This window comes from Ochotona princeps, chromosome 10 (assembly GCF_030435755.1).
Source record: "Ochotona princeps isolate mOchPri1 chromosome 10, mOchPri1.hap1, whole genome shotgun sequence".
Taxonomy (NCBI): Eukaryota; Metazoa; Chordata; class Mammalia; order Lagomorpha; family Ochotonidae; genus Ochotona; species Ochotona princeps.
In genome coordinates this window covers 41,219,051-41,234,211 of record NC_080841.1, presented here as the reverse complement: position 1 = coordinate 41,234,211, position 15,161 = coordinate 41,219,051, and the positions used below count along the sequence as shown (strand labels likewise).

At 43.4% G+C, this 15,161-nt stretch overlaps 1 long non-coding RNA gene across 1 annotated transcript; it reads right to left on the bottom strand.

Annotated features, from left to right (window-relative positions):
• Positions 1 to 10,269: 10,269 nt before the first annotated feature.
• On the bottom strand, positions 10,270 to 14,676 carry LOC131481325 (uncharacterized). The gene is made up of 2 exons (XR_009246232.1): positions 14,557 to 14,676; positions 10,270 to 10,551 (listed from the first exon to the last, which is right to left on the bottom strand). It is a non-coding gene; the product is annotated as an uncharacterized LOC131481325 (long non-coding RNA).
• Between the last annotated feature and the right edge of the window lie 485 nt (positions 14,677 to 15,161).

The following is a 15,161-nucleotide window of genomic DNA, read 5'->3' as shown; positions in this document are numbered from 1 at the left end:
TGGACACCATCTTCTGTGGCCTCCCAGGAATTTCCCTGAAGTCTGTTTCTGCCCTAGTTTTCTCTTCTTAGAAGGACATTAGATATATGGAATTAGGGCCCACCTAAGGACCTGACCTTAGCTTAATTGTCTATTTGAAGATGCCGTTTCTGGGGCTGGCAGGGTACTCAGCAGACTAATTCTCCTCTTGGAAGCACCAACATCACATATAGCTGCTAGTTCATGTCCCATCTGCTTAGCTTCCAATCTAATTCTCTGTTTGTGGCCTGGGAAAGCCATTGCAGCCAGTGAGAAAGTTAATAAGTGGATGGAAGATCTTTCTGTATCTGCTTCCATCTCTCTGTAAATCTGCCTTTCCAATAAAAATAAATAAATAAATCTTAAAAAAATAATAAAGCTGCTGTTGCTGAGTAAGGTCACATTCCAGAGTTAGGACTTCATGATGAATACTCAAAAGCATGTACTTGAGCCCATTATGTCCCCATGCACTAAGAACCCTTCAAGGAGAAATATTAACTCCAATCCAATCCTGTGTCCCTGGACTGGGCACAGACTGGGCTGGTGATAATTCTTGACAATATTTGTTGAATTGAAAGATTTCATTATCTCATGTAATTTTTGCTTGAAGAAGAAGTGATAGTATCTGTTTTATGGACTGATTTTTAAAGATTATTTATTTGAAAAGCAGTTTGGGGCTCACTCTGTGACATAGCCAGCTAAGCTACCACCTTCAGCATTGACATTCCAAACGAGAGTCAGAAATTGCTGATCTGCTTCTGATTCATGTCCTGTTAGTGCATGTGGGAAAGCAGGAGAGGATGGCCCAGATCCTTGGGCCCCACGCTCATGTGAGAGACTGGGTTTTGCCTTGCCCAGGCTGAGCTGCTCTAGCCATTTGGGAAGTGAAGCACTGGATGAAGATCTCTCGCTCTCTCTTCCTCTCAGTAATTTTGACTTTCAAATAAAGTAAATCTTCAAAAAAAGGAAACAGAAGAAAAGAGAAAAAGAGTTTCAGAGAAACATATACACACATACAGAGAGAGAGAAAGAGAGAGAGAGAAAGAGAGAGAGAGAGAAAGAGAGAGAGATCTTCCATTCACTGGTTCACTCCCTAAATTGTAATGGCTGGGAATGGAAAATGCTCAAAACCAGGCAACAGCCAGCAGCTTCTTTTGGGTCTGCCACATGGGTGCAAGATCCCAAGCACTTGGGCCATGTGGAACTTGAATGCTTCCTATATGGGATGCTGGTGCTGCAGGCCATGGTTTAAACCACTGCACCATAGGCCACTGAATGAATCTTTAAACATCAAATTTTCTGAAACACAATTTAACTATTGTGGGTCAGTGTTGTGGCACACGGGTTAAGCCATTGCTTGAGGCTCCAGCATCATGTATTGAAGATTCAGTTTACATCCTGGCTGCTCTGCTTCTAGTCCAGCTTCTTGATACCCATGGTGGGTGATCAGGATAGAGCTTCTGGTCCCTGTTATTGACTGGATCCAGATCTGGCTGTATACAGTCATTTGAGGAGTCAACCAATGGACAGAAGATCTCACTTTCTCTCTTTATCTCCCCCTCTCACTGTTATTCTGTCCTTTCAATAAATGAGCTAATCTTTTGCTTTTTACATATGACACTATTCATGATTTTGAGGGACAGCGTGGCAAAGCAGTAAATGAGTATGATAAAAATGCAGAAAATACTTAGTATTGGGGGGAAAAACAATGCTAAATAGTTAAAATTTGGAATAGTTTAATTAGCTTCCATTTTCTCTTCACAATAACCCCAAATCAGGTATAAAATGTGAAGAAATAAAGGCCTCAGAAAATTTGCTACCATGAGGCATAAGAACATACTGAATTAAAGTTTGCAAGGGATCTAGAAAAAAAAAATTCCCCTAATAAGCAGATTTTTTTTTCATTAAATTCATGTAAATAGTATGTGCCCAACAGAGCTTTGCTTTGGCTGCCCTTGGCATTTTAGCTAGCATCTTACCAGTACTATTTCACATCCAAACAGAGCCACTGGAGTTGAACCACTGCAATGTAATGTCCTAAGTGAAAATAATGGTGATTATGAAAACGTAGCACTGTTACTTCAACCCCACTTCCCATCAGATCAAGCAATGTTTGCTTCTTACTGACACTCTGAGGTGTGGCAGATGATTTTAAAAGAGAGAATGGAAACGAAGAGAGTTGGAAGACATGATGAAAAGATGGAAGGAATGGGGAAATTGAGGGAGAAATGGGATAAAGTGAAAGAATGGAAGGAAGAGAGGAGGGACAGAAGAAAGAGAAGGAAGAGAGGAGAAGGGTGGTAGAGGAGAGAGAGAGAACTGAAAACATGATGATTAAAGAGGTCAAATCATTTTTGGTATCAGGATCCTGGGTGTCCTGAAAGGATGCACCTTTCAGGTGCCATTTGTGTGAAAATTACAAGATGCTGTATGCCTTTGTGAAATGTTCTTTTGAGATAACAGTTTATTGGACTACAGAATCCCTCTAATCCTTTCACATCTAAAAGGCATCTGGTGAAAAACAGCCTCAAAGGACATTCAGAACAATCTGATATTTCTATATTAGCTCCATGAAAAGAGAACCTTTCAGTTAGTGACAGGAATTACACATGTGCTACCACAGATTGTGCTCACAGTATGGAAGTGATTGCAATGTAGGATATGTCCCTTAAAGCCAAATGATCTACTCTTTTTACTTTGTGGTATCATAAAAAATAGCAAAACGGTCTGACAGATAATCCTCAAATCATGACAAGCAATAAATCTGCCTGCCGAAAAATCTGTAAGAAAACTTCCTCTGGAGAAGAGGATGGTTGTGGGAGGTAAAACTGCATGTGCAGGGTAGCTGATATCAAAACTGTAATATCGCTCCCAGCTCACATTTCATACTTCATTCTTTTTAAAACACAGAGCAAGACAATGCTGGGAAGCCATGTTTGCTGAACTTGAATTTTTAATGTAGTGTAGCCTGTGAGCAAGACTGAAACATAACAGCTGGAAACTGGTACGGTTCCAGGCAATTGTTATTTCTGAAAAGTAGTGGAAGCAATAGGCATCTTTTTTTTCTTAACATTTTGTGTTCAGCACGAAGCTTCTATCCAAGAGTGGGAAAATATGCAGCTCCAGCTGACTTTGTGATTAATAGAAATTTATAATCATGCAACATCACCCCCAGGAAGAACAGGCACTGTCTTATGGATATTAGAATGGAAACTAAGCTAACCAAATGATGGCGGCTCCTTGCAGTTCACCCCCCAGGAGATCCTGTGATGGGGAGAAGTGGGTTGGATTATGGATACCATGCACAAATCCCCTCCCTCCTGGCATTCCCACTCTGGTATTATAAAATGGACACAGATACATTATTAGACCTTTCTGATTTATCTTATCAAATGGATGTTTACCATGAGGTCCTGCAGTTAATTTTCACATTTCCTCTGCTTAAGTACTTCATGTATTCAGAGTCAATCTATAGTTTTATTCACTCTACTCTGCAAATCTCAAATTTCAAAGAAACGACAGCAAATGGTATCTGTGGCAGGCAGATGGTTAGGCAGCTGACTTTGACATGCCCATCCTGTACGGGAGCACCTGGTTCAACTCCCGGCTGTTCCGCTTTCCATCGGTTTCTTGTCAATGCCCACCTGGAAGCTGCAATGATGACTTGGTTCTCTGCTCTCTGTTGGAATAGGTGGGATAGGTTCTGGATTCCTAGCTGTCATGACCCATCTCTGGCTGTTGTGGGGGAGGTTGGAAAGGGTTATGTCAAATGGACTATTTCTCTCAAACTTGCTCTGTCAGCAGATATAAGATGTCTTCCTTTCTCTCTACCTTTCAAATAAAAATGAAAATAAAGATAATTAATAAGATCACTGAATATAATTGTTTCGCCCTTTTATCCCAGATCTCCTGTCACTCTCAGCTTTTGCTCAAACACTTGCAGAACCTGAAATTTCCCTAAAAGTTTTCACCTCAGACTTTTATATCATCCAGGTCTTGCGTGATGTAGCACCTGACATTTTTGAAATGATGTTATTGCACAACTTAATGCCACCAATGTCCCCACTCTCTGAGTAAGAGTCATCAATATTACCTAATTTGCCCTACAAGGATGAGGTAGAACCCTGCTGCAATCGGATCTTCTCAGCTACACTGGTGGATTCCTCTTAAGTCTCTAAGCAGCTGATTAGAAAAAGCAAGTTTAGGTAATCCTTTCTTCTCAAGGCTGCTAACAGGAACTAGGCTAAGAATCATGCATGTTACAGATTTCTTCTTTCTTACAGGTGGGATATATGGCAAATGAGCAGCCTGACCATTTCCAGTGACTGCTGATGTTTCCAAGGACTTGCCTGGCAAATACTCACTCTATAGCCCACACTTCAGCGGCTTGAGAGTGGAGAGTATTGGCTACTGCTGGAAAGCAGGTAGAGGGAATAACATTCATCTATTTAGCCTACATTATTTTCTCATTTTTTAAGACATTTATTTTTATTGGAAAGGCAAATTTACAGAGAGAAGGAAGGAGAAGACAGAGAGATTGATCTTTCATCCACTGATTCACTCTCCAAGTGTCCTCAACGTCTGGGGTCAAGCTGATCTGAAGCCAGGAGCCTCTTCTGCGTCTCCCACATGGGTGCAGCATTCCAAGTCTTTGGGTCATCCTCTACTGCTTTCCCAGGCCACAGCAGGGAGCTGGATGGGAAGTGGAGCCGCCAGGAAATGAACTGGCACCTATATGCAAGGTGAAAATTTAGCTATTGGGCCATCATGCTGAGCCATATTTTCTCAATTCTTTAGAGGAAATACTGCAAGCGAACATGAGTTCATCAACTATTCTAATACACAAAGAGTGATGTCTAATTAAATCCATTCAGACAGATTCATATACGCCACTTCTGTGGGTACAGACACTCACACAGGCACATACATGCATATCCCTTCTCTTCTTTACCTTCTTTTAAAAATCCTAATGACCATGCAGTGATGTCACAGATGCAGAGATCAAGGTCATGGTTGTATCCCTGGGGAGAGGATAAGGAACATCCACAGCAGGAAGTACTTGAAATCTACCAGGAAGACAGTGTGGAGGTTCTGGGAGTTTTCATTCTTACACAGGAACAATCTCATGGAACAAGGTTGATGGCTTGAGTTAGGGCCACTGAGATGACTAGTGACATGGAGAGCCTTCTGTGCTCAGCTGAGCCACGCAGAGCAGGTGACTATTCTACAGCCATGAGTTCTGAGCCCCTTTTATCCAGCTCTGGACTCCAGAAGAAGGGAATTGAAGACCCCCGCCAGCTCAGCCACACCTGTGTGATCCTTGCTGCTTTTGCAGAGCTTTGTCCAGACCCAGGATGCCTCTGGGACTAAACATCTGCTCCAGAGCTCACCTAAAGCAGCTGGGCAGTGCGGTGGGGTGCCTGAAGGGTTGTGTGAGCTCAACTTCCTCTGAAGCTGAACTTAATCCAAAGGGGCTCAAGTAGGGTATCGGAAAGAAGTTGATTGCTGAAAAGTTCAAGAGACATAAACGGTGGCAGTGGGGTGCCCTTCTCTAAAGATTCAAACAAGACAGATTAGGCAGTTTCCTCAGGGATTTCCATCAATTGTAATTCAGTTCTAAATATTGGGTTAATACTTCTTGTTATGCTCTTTGTTGACCCCCTGAGACTTTGCCAAAAGCACATGAAAACCTATTGGAGGCCTACAAGCCTCTTCTCAGCATTGTGAGGTCTAGATACTCAGAGTTATTAGAAAGCAATGGATTTCCATGTTGTTTTACAGGAAGATTCTCGTGTTTCATGAATTATGCTACAGCAAACTATAGCTTTATTAATACAGGATATGCAGCACTGGAGGGATTTTTTTTAAAGATTTATTTGTTTATATTGGAAAGTCAGATTTACAGAAAGAAGGAGAGACAGAGAGGAAGATCTTCCATCAGTTACCTTATTCCCCAAGTGGCCACAACAGTGATCCAAAGTCAGAAGCCGAGCTTCGTCCACACTGTTACAGGATCCCAAGGCTTTGAGATATCCTCTACCGCAACATTCCAAGTCTTTGGGCAATCCTTTACTGCTTTACTGCTGGAGAGGAAGTGGAGCTGCCAGGGCATGAACTAGTACCCATATAGGATTCCAGGCTATGCAAGGCAAGGACTCCAGTTATTAGGCTACTGTGCCCGGCCCAAGGAGCATTTTAAAAGAGAAAAGGAGGAGATGGGGTTTGATAGGATCTCCAACTGGATCAGAGAAGCTATGGTAAGGGCTTGGAAGTTGAAACAAAGGAAGGAAACAGGGATTAAACTTCCAGCAAGAATGCATTGTTGATTTGAACAAGGTAGCTGTCAGAAGGTGAAGAGAAGCTCCTGGATTTCCAGGCAGATCCTTGAGTTTTATGAACAGGTGATAAACTTGAAATGAGAGTAATGAACAGGGAGTCATGGATGACTCTACATTCTGGATTAAGCAACAGTAAGAATGTTTCTCTTGTGACATTGGAGAGGATATAGTGGAGGAGATTAGAAGTGCAGATTTCCCAAGCCTATGGGTGCACATCTGATAAAATAAGATGGATAAATTTAAACACATGTCAAAGAGTTGATGGGGTACAGGAAATGCTAGTTTAGAGTAGGGCATCCTGGACATTAAGGAAAGAACTGTGGGCCCAGCACAATGGTTCAGTCACTAAATCCTCGCCTTAGATGTGCTGGAATCCCATATGGGCGCCAGTTTCTAATCCCGGTGGCTCGCTTCTTATCCAGCTCCCTGCTTGTAGCCTGGGAAAGCAACTGAGGATGGACCAATGCCTTGGGACCCTGCACCTACATAGGACACCCAGAAGAAGCTCCCAGCTCCTGACTTTGGATTGGTTCAGCTCTAGCTGTTGTAGCCATATAGGGACTGACCCAATGGATGGAAGATTTTTCTCTCTCTCGTCTGTAAATATGCCTTTCCAATAAAAACAAATATTTTTTTAAAAAACAACTGTAATCCTTTTTCATCTTCATCTGTTACAAACCATGGAAACTAGAATTCCCTTCTCATTTTTTTAAGTAGGACATCAAATATAGGAAGATCACTACAACTTTTTCCCTTCCTTCTTTCCTAAAGATGCTCATGTGAAAAAATGTCCCACAGAGGGATTCCAGGAAGAAACTGAACATGTACCCCACCCAACGATTGTTATCATTAGTATGTCCTCCAGCCATATTCCTATGGCTGTCCATAAACATGAATGGATCACCCATTGGGTTCTTATTTCTAAAGGTTCCCAAGTCAAATAAAAAATATGCATGCATGCTTTCATTTTGTTTATCTGTCCATTGTTACAGAAATCTCAGGTATGAATTTGTGATGGATGAGGAAAATGTGAACTTTTTATGCCATACTAATGAATTGAATTGTCTGACTTGTAGCTAATGGGAGAGATTTGAGCTGGAGAGAAAATTAGGTGAAGTTCAAGGAAATGATGGAATGTCCAAGAAGAGACCAAAGAGTGAGAACATGTGTGTGCGCACGTGTGTGTGTGCGTGCGTGTGTGTGTGTGTGTGTGTGTGTGTGTGTGTAGGGCACAAGTGAGAAGGGGACAATATCTATTTAGAATCCTAAGGCAAATCTATAAAGCATGAGAGAATAGAAGACTCCATGCAATACTAAGGAGATGTGGTCACAGGGAAAGACAGACTAATGGAAAGACAGCTACTGTATGGGTGAAGCAAGAGAGTACTAAGGTGGAGGGATGGGTAAGATGTGCTTCGAGTAGTAACAAACTTGGTGAGGACCACTGTGGAGAGCACAGCTTGCTCCCCATTTTTATCCGACAGCAGTCTAGAGATGGAATGAAAATTCATGGCGTAAAGACAACTGAGGGAGTAGCTGTGTGTTCCTGCATCAAATTTGGCTCATTTTAGTGCAGACTAGCTGGAAGGAACTCCCCAGTGCACATAGAGGTGTGCCAGAAGTAAGGCCTCTGAAAGTTTCTGGGTCTCTGTGATAAAATTTATGCATAAGAAAACTTTTTTACTTCTAAGTTGAGAAAAAGCTAACCCCTTAAAACTAAGCAAGGGGCAGTAAATTGCTTCTGGAAGGATGACCCTTAGGGACAGGTCTGCAGGATGTAGAGGCCCTTGGAGCCTTTCTTGTTTAGTTTCCCCAACTTCCCTTAATTACAGATAGTCCAGTGTATGACCCCAATTTCAGCAGCTAGAGTTCGGACTTACTATGAATACACTGGAGGAAAAAAAGGAATCAAATCTGTTGTGCCCTCCTGTGCCCAGAGCCCTGTGGAATATGCTGTATCCCATAAAATGATGGACAATCAAGTGCAAGGACTTGAAAGTCAAGCAGCTTGAGGCAAAACCTTGATGCATGACCTGTGGCAACTCAGATAGCCTCCCGTGGCTCATTGACGTGCCTAAAGATACTACCTAATCCTAGCAGGGATCCAGTGAGTTCTAATGAGGCCTTGTATGTGAAGAGCTAGCTAGTGTCAGGTACACTATGACTCTCAATTTAATATCTATTGTTATGACGAAATCCCATTAGCAGCTCTACAGCATGAGGACTGGGTTCCCAGCTCTATAAGTGAGAGTTCTGGACAAGATCTATAGTGAGGGGATTTTGATTAAGGTTCCTCCCCAGAAGCACCTAGACAGATCACAGGTTAATGTAATCTTTAACTTTTGTTCAAAGGCTTGCTGATCTTGGGTTAGTGTGGGAGTAACAGGTAGCTATTCTGCTCCTTCCAGGAGATGAGCCAATTCAAAGTCAGGATCCACTATTTTCCTACAGGTCTCCCACACAGGTGTAGGGTCTTGAGGCTTTGGGCTGTCTTGACTGCTTTCCCAGACCCCAAGCAGGGAGCTGGATAGAAAGTAGAGCAGCCAAGACATGAACCAGCACTCATGTGGGATCCTGGCACATGCAAGGTGAGGACCTTAGCCACTAGGCTACTGTGCTGGGCCTCACTGGAGTGATTCCTTCTGTGTCACCATAATGAAGCTCATTGATGGTCTTGTGGTAGGGGTGTGGGGGCGGGGAGAGGGAGAGAGGGAGAGAGAGAGAGAGAGAGAGAACTGAGAGTAGGCAGAAAATATATAGGACCCCCCACACACAGGTGCATTACAGGTGCATAAACAAGGATCAGGTACCTGTCCCCCGACACTATAACCTTGAACAACTTAGGAAAGCATCACACACTTCAGCATGAACCTAGTTTGTACAGACTAGGAAATAGAATAACCAAGCCTGGTTTTGAAAATTTGAGAAGACAAAAATATAGTGCATAGAATGAATGAATGAGCACAGTCTTAAATGTCTCTGTAATGGAAAGACATTCATTTTTCTACTTAAATTCTTAATATGGCTTTAGCAGGGGACAGATCTAAAAAATGTGTTTATTTGAAAGGCAGAGAGAGAGAGAGATCTTTCTTCTGCTGATTAACATTCCAAGTGCCCATAACAGCCAGGGCAGGGCTGGGCCAAATAAGAACCACAATGTTCATTCGGGTCTCCCATGTGGGAGGTAGTAACTGAAGTGCTTGTGCTATCATCTGCTGCATTCCTTGACAACAGAAGAGAAAGGTGGTTGGTGGGAGAGGAAATGGCTTTATATTTATTGCTTATGCCTGTGGTGCATGGACAGATAAAAAGAATAGACCTTAGATTCATGGTGTCAAGTACACAGACTTTGCTGGCCTCAGTCCCATTTTGTGTTTCTCTGTTCTTTGTTGTTCTGCTAGCATTACTTATTCATGATAATGGCTAATTAGATTGTGTCCTTCAGGGCCAGCTCAACAGATGTGAAGTGAAGTAAATGTGTGTACATGAAATGTGTATGGGGATATGAAAAAGCCTCACGAGTCACAGTGACTTTATGTGTGTTATAAAACTTTAACACTTGTGAAGTGCTTTCTTTTTTTTTTAAAGATTTGTTCATTTTTATTACATCCAGATATACACAGAGAAGGAGAGACAGAGAGGAAGATCTTCCGTCCGATGATTCACTCCCCAAGTGAGCTGCAACGGGCCGATGCGTGCCAATTCGAAGCCAGGAACCTGGAACCTCCTCCAGGTCTCCCATGCGGGTGCAGGGTCCCAATGCATTGGGCCATCCTCGACTGCTTTCCCAGGCCACAAGCAGGGAGCTGGATGGGAAGTGGAGCTGCCGGGATTAGAACCGGCGCCCATATGGGATCCAGGGGCTTTCAAGGCGAGGACTTTAGCCGCTAGGCCATGCCCAAGGCCCGTGAAGTGCTTTCTTACATGTTCATTCATCAATTGTGCATTTGGTGAAGGTGCTTCTGTGGAGTTGGACAAAGGGAAGTGCAGGTAGCCTGAGCTTTCAGAAGAGCAAGCACACTCTCCTAAAAAAGGCTGTTAGACCTAGAGAGGGGGCTCGGCCCTTGGACCCACCTCACTCTCACGTCCACCAGGGTTCTTTGCTTTTCATAGAAGTCTCATTGATGATGGACCAGCATTTTGGAAAATCCAAAGAGGAATAGCAAGAAAGACTGAGAAAAGCCACCGACACTTCCTGAAACACAAAAAACAACATTCTGTTACAACTGCCCAGATAGATACAGACAGCAGGGAGTCAGCATTCCCTCTTACACCAATTAATTTGAGTGTTACCTGTTGGGAGTTTTCCGACTCTGCAAAGCTATAGTTTGTGCAAGCCAGGTCGACTAGAGTTAACATACATCCTTCTCTTCACCCCACCTGCTTCCGTAGGCACACCCGGACACACACAGGCCTGCCAACTCACTTGTCCCGTGTCCTCCTAAAGCTTCACCTGGCATGGACAGCTGGCTAGCTGTTAGGAGAGAGAGTCAAAATAGAACAGAGCAGATGCTAGCTGTGGGGAAATGCTGAAGGAGGACCAGAGAAGGACATGCCAAGCTAGAATGGGGAGAATCCAAGATAACTTCTGAATCTATGGCGGTAAATGTAGAGCTACTCCTGAATCTGAGTGAGGGCTCAGAGGGCTTAATGTACCTCACCGGAGAGGGGCTTTCACTCCCATTTTGGCCTCAAGAATGCATGAAAAGAAGGAATAATGGGATTCATTTGGCTGAGGGCTATGAGTAATCCTCTCTGAGGAGCCCAGGGTCCTGGCTCTGAGCTCTATCTATTGGAGTGACTCAAAGAGCTAACGGCTCAACAACCACAAGCATCCCTATCCTAAACATCCGCCATTATCCCAGGGGGCAGGACTTCCCTGCTGTTGGTAACGCTCACAAGACCCAGGAAAACGGGAGAGTCAAGGTTTTTGGCTTCAGCCCCACCCTGATGAGTGTTTATAATCATTCTTGTCATCCAACTTTGAGCTGACAAAAGCTAGGGGAGATAGCATATTCCTTGGATAACAAAATTGTGGAACACCTTTAACAAGCTGGAATGATACCATTGACAGGGAATCAGTGGGATGTTCTCATCTCAGGTTGGGAGTCATCTGCACTATTTCACATAAGAAACCAATGATAGCAAATTCTTTGGGTAGCACTGGACAGATGTAGCTGTTGCCACATTTTATAGAAAAACTTCCAATAAGGTTAGCATAACCACAGGCATACACTCTCATGTACAGATAATGTTCCATAATTTTGAAATCACCGAAGGTGGCATTAAAGGTCACTTCCTTCATTACATGGTGTTAGGGAAGTCCTTAGCCCTTAAGTATGAGAATAGATAGGAAACAGGTCCGTCATGATAGCATAGTGGTTAAAGTCCTGACCTTGCATGCACCGGGATCTCATATGGGCACTGGTTCTAATCCCAGTGGCCCTGCTTCCCATCCAGCTCTCCACTTGTGGCCTGAGAAAGCAGTCGAGGACAGCCCAAAGCCTTGGGACCCTGCACCAGTGTGGGAGACCCAGAAGAGCTCCTGGCTCCTGGCTCCGGATCGGTGAGTACTGGCCGTTGTGGTCACTTGGGGAGTGAATCATCAGATGGAAGATCTTTCTCTCTGTCTCTCCTCCTCTCCATATATCTGCCTTTCCAATAAAAATAAAAAAAATCTTTAAAAAACAGAGTATATATGAATGACACAAATGTTTCATCATGAATAACAACTTTCATCAATGGGAGGGTGTTACCTAGTCTGCTGCATTGGAGAAAGGTACTTTATTTTAAAACAAAATTTCTAAAGATTTATTTGTAGTTTAAAAGGCAGAGTTACAGAGAGAGAGAGAGACAGAGTGCTTCGATCCACTCCCCGAATTACTCCCCAGATGGGCTGGTGTTGGATTAGGCTGAACTCCATCCAGGTTTTCCACATGAACGTAGGGATCCCAAGGATTTGGACCATCTTCTGCTGCTTTCCCAGATGCATTCGCTGGATTTGGAATTGGAGCAACCAAGACTTGGACCAGCACTCTTATAAGCTTACATGCCAGGTGGATACTTAGCTAACAGTACTACAACACTCACTCCTGCCAAAGCATTTTAATCCTTCCGTGGGCTCAGCAGAAAGGAGGGCTGGGGCAGTTAAGTGATTCTAGAATGGTCTAGAGAAAATGTCCAAGGGTTACTGCTACAGGCATTATTTGTGCCTCTGGCTCAGCACCACACAGGACATCATTCCAGTGTGTCCTGCTGCAAGTTCCTGAAGCATCTCCCTGGGTCCTTTATCATGGTTGTACATAGCAGAGCCTGGGAGTGTTACGGAGGCAATTCCCTCTGATGGAGCAGATGAGAAGAGGAACGTCACTGGCGTTCCAGCCCCTGGGAGGGTGATCTTCTGAGCTGTGTCCTGCACCCCTTCAGTGAGCACCGCAGAAGGAGCCTCAGGGGCCTAGACTGACTATCTGCTCAACAGTGTAGTCTTCGCTGGATTCCTCTCTAGCTTAGCTTGTCACTGTACTCCTGTAAAAGCACTTTCTACAATCACCCCCCCTAGATGAACAACTTGTTTTTTGTCCTTGATAGAACAGCAAAGACAGAAATCAAGCAAACACCAGTTACTCCATCTTATTTCTGTTTTCATATTTTTTGAGCACTGTATCATCAAGGGAATAGGATGAAATCAGAGGACAAAGAGTAGAAATGAGAAGGGCCCAGTGTCCCTCAGTCCGAAGGTCATCCTTAATGATTCAGAGGCAATTTGGCTGTGAGGTTGTAAATGCTGGCTATCGTTTTACAACCCTGGGATACAGCTCAGATCTGCCAAGATGTGTGATCTTGAATCGTGTTTTAATTTTTTTAGTATCTGCAAACTTCAGTGATTCCCATTAAAATGCCCACTTTTGTGAATTCAACGTAATGATATTTAACCAATGCTAGTATGAAATAAGCACTAGCTGCCTATTCAAAACGCAAGACTTGCTATTGTTGTTTTGTTCTGTTTTTGTTTTTGTTTTGGGCTTGAAAGCACTGAGGCAGCCATGGCTTTAACATGAAAGACAGCCAAACTTTGGCTTAAAATAATCATGTGTGAGCATCATTTCGAAATCGTATGAACACTGTGTGTTTTCTGAATGAACCGGCAAGGCTGGGCATGGGGTGGGGAGGGCCGTGTCGGGTGAGGCCGGTGGCTGACCGCTTGCCCCTGCCCTTCCTCCAGTGTCTGCACTCAGTGATCTTCGTTTTCTCCCCGTGAGTGTTTAAAATCTCCAGGGACTCCTTGTTTTCCTTCCTTAGCAGCCTATTCCCGGCAAATGTGGATCTCAAGAGGCTAATTTGCTGCCATCTGGAAAGAGCACTTCATCTTGCCCAGCACTCCACTTGGAAGCAGCTTTAGCACTGGACCCCAGGGCAAGTAACTGGGCAGCAGTTTCAGCAGAGCATATGGTGAGGAGAAGCCTCCCACAGGGAGTCTGGAGAGGAACTGAGACACAACTTCCTCTCTCCACTGATTCTGGTGGTGAACAAAAGGTTCGGGAACAGCTCCTGAGTCAGCTGGAGCAAAACCAGCGTCAGGCAGGGCCCCTGGGACTCAGCCCATGACGCCTGGGCCTCCCCAGAATGATGAGGCTGCCAATAAAAAGTTGCCATTTTTTCTTACCCTGGTCCAGTACCCACCCCTCACTGTAGTCTGTCCTCATTTCCTCATCACACTCCACGTGGTTTCAGGATCGTTCTAGCATTAGACTCTTTACACAACAAATGTTACTTCATAAAAAATATCTAAAATACAAAACAGCATTGCCTTTAGATCACATGCAAAATGCTCCCACCCACAACATCAAAATAAAACAAAAGATTATTCATATATGTTAATCCCATTCCATGTTTAAGTTATTTTTCAAGAAAGTATTGCTACCTTTGAAAAATATTTTGCATGTTAAAATTTCTGACTTCACAAGAATTCCCAAAAAGGCCTAACGATACTGAATAAAACATAATCATATACTAAAAGGCATTGCTTCAGTTTGCACAGTAGCCTTCTTCCCTTCAATAAGCACTGATTGATTCACATGCTGAGCCTTGTTTTAGGTGCTGGGAATTCAATTCTGAACAAAAATATGCAAAGTCTTTGTTCCTATGGAGAAATTCATTTAACACTAACAAATAAATAACATTCATTGTGGGGTACAATTACCTGATGGTGTATTCACAGTAACTTCTCAGAGTGCCTGGACTTACACAACTACAAACACAGCAGTCTCAAGGGGATGCGTTGTTCACTGTGGGATGATCATAATTTGCAGAGCTTTTGTTAGGGTTAAGATGACATATGCATATGCAATTAATTTGGAAGATTACTAACCTTTGACCTCCCGTTCTCTGCTATCTCCTCCACCGTATGTCTGTTTTCACATCAAAGCTCCAAAAGTTGTTATTGATTTCAGTCTCCCAAACCTCCTATCCTGTGTGTCTGTATACACTCAGTCCCATGGTGTGCTGGCATTACTGCCAAGACCCTAGTGCAGCATCTCTCCCAACCTTAGATCCAGCAGCATAATTTTGTTAATACAAACTTTACCCTGTAGGCAACTGAAAATCGTTAACGGATTGTGAGCCTAATCTGATCATTGTTGTACAAAGATACTTATGATCATGCACTTAAATTATGAAATGTTAGAAACAAGGAAGTCACTTGGAAACCTATGGCAAGAGTTCAGACAAGAAATGATCAGAATCTGAGCTGGACAGCAGACCAAGAATAAGGCAGACATAAAAACTTGCTGAGCTGAGTCAAACAGT